Raw genomic sequence first — 2,500 nt, forward strand, 5'->3', positions numbered from 1 at the left:
GTTTTTGGAAAACGTGTCAGATGAGATGGTTTCTTGGAGAAATTTTCTTCATCGCCGACCACCAAAGAAAGCATTTTTCTTGAAGAAAACGGAGTCCACGATCTTTTCGAAATTTTCGAATTTGAGTCCGAGGCTCTTCTTGTCGATCTCGAAATCATCAAGGAGGTAGGCTTCTCTTATTTTGAGTCTTATTTGAGAGACTACCTTAGGAGGTCTTGGATCACAAGATCAGTTCGATGAGAACGAAAGGATAAAAGGCCTTCTGAAGCTGTACGATAGATAGTTCTTCAAATCTCTCTTACTGGAAATATTCGACAGCCCCTCGGAATGTCGAGAGGACCCTAGACAGAAGGCTCTCCTTCCCATCGAACTAATGAATGCCATCGATGACCCCTTTTCAATCGAAGAAAACCCAGAAAATCTTGACACAGTCTTTGAGATTTTTGAGTTTGAAGCCGATTATGTTTTCTTCGAAGATCTTGAGGACCAGAACGAGGACGTTTTGGTGGAACTGGAAGACATCGTCTTCGGTTCTATGGCCACTCACCTGCTCTCTGAGGCGTTCTTAGTCCTTAAAGAATGCACAGGAATTATTATAAAAATAGAGTTTGATTTCAACTGTTGGGAATTTCCCTCAGCTGAATAAATTCGCCTGACAGCAGGTGAAGAACACTTGTAAATTTCTTGTCAGTGAGCTCACCCTATTGACACTAGTTTTTTCTCTCTGAACAAAATCACGAGGCTGTAACACGAACAAAAAGGAAGTGAGAATCATAAAAACAAACAGACAAACTAACAATACACCATATACATTTCGCCATGCGTGATTATGACTGTTGTGACCTTAAACATGAGCATTCCCGTGCTCAACGGGGAGAGCAGCGGTTTGAAGTGCTTGTAAAACGTTCACATCCTTAAGAGATGCGAAGTCAGGTTTCCAGCATGTAGTAATCACTACACCATTAAGTCGTGCGTATGTATGTATATATATATATATATATATATATATATATATATATATATATATATATATATATATATATAGTATGTAGTAATCACTACACCATTAAGCCGTGCGTGTGTGTATATATATATATATATATATATATATATATATATATATATATACATTATAATATATATATATATATATAGTATGTAGTAATCACTACACCATTAAGCCGTGCGTGTATATATAATATATATATATATATATATATATATATATATATACATATATATATATATACATATATATATGTATATATATATGTATATATATGTATATATATATATATATATAATATATATATATATATATATATACATGTTACATACGGCAGAGGGCGCTTAAATGCATCAAAGGCAACAAAACTTTACCCTACGCGTTCGAACAGCTAATACAGGTGACGGTTACTGATCGACGTTGAAAAAAATATATAATAATACTAATACAAATAATAATAATAATAGTAGTAGTATTAATGATAATAATAATAATAATGATAATAATAATGATAATAATAATAATAATAATAATAATGATAATAATAATGATGAAAATAATAATAATAATGATAATAACAATAACAATAACAATAATAATAATAATAATATAATATTAATAATAATGATAATAATAATGATAATGATAATAATGATAATGATGATAAAAATGATAATAACAATTAATAATAATAGTAATAATAATAACATAGTTAATAGTAATAAACTTGAGTTTTTTAGAGCTACGGGTCTAGGTAAAAACTAGCGCTCCGAAGAAATTATAAAAAATAAAGTCACCGGATTTAGCGCCGAAGAAATGAAAAACGTGTAAGATCACTTGTGCCCGGAGGATTCGTTATACCTCGTGACGAAGTCAATCTCAGGTATATTGAGGTAGTTTAAGAAGAAAAGAAAAAGAAAAAATATTTGTCCTACTGAAAGGAGTTGTAGTTAAAAGATAAAGAAAAAATAATTACCGCTTCGCTAATGAACACTATTCGAAAGAATTTATTGAAAGCTGAAAATGAATTCGCTTATATAAACCTGAATATAAAAAGCAGAAATAAACGATGAAATATGAAGGAGAATATCGTAGATAGAATAAAAGGAATAAAGTGAATAGGATAAAACAAAGGAAAATAAAATAAAATGAAACAAAATAGAACAAATCAAAATAGGAAAAAGTTAGAATGATAAACTAAAATTTAAATAGAATAAGATTAGATGGATAGATAGGCTGGTTTGTTTCTTTTTGATTGCAACATGTGAAAAAAAACATACCAATATACAATAAAAACGCCACACACTCACACTCAAGACATTCAGCCTGAAGATGGTCTCCATCGATGACCGAAACGTTGCAATAGCCTACGGACACGTAATTGGCAGACTACTAGTAAGCTACCAAGAGAAATAGAATTTCTAGATAAAAAAATAAATAATGCAAGAATAGCAGTAGCATTCAATCTCGTCTGTCTACAAGTGAACACATACA

This window comes from Oratosquilla oratoria, chromosome 25 (genome assembly GCF_046742065.1).
Source record: "Oratosquilla oratoria isolate Oo_2021 chromosome 25, ASM4674206v1, whole genome shotgun sequence".
Lineage (NCBI taxonomy): Eukaryota > Metazoa > Arthropoda > Malacostraca > Stomatopoda > Squillidae > Oratosquilla > Oratosquilla oratoria.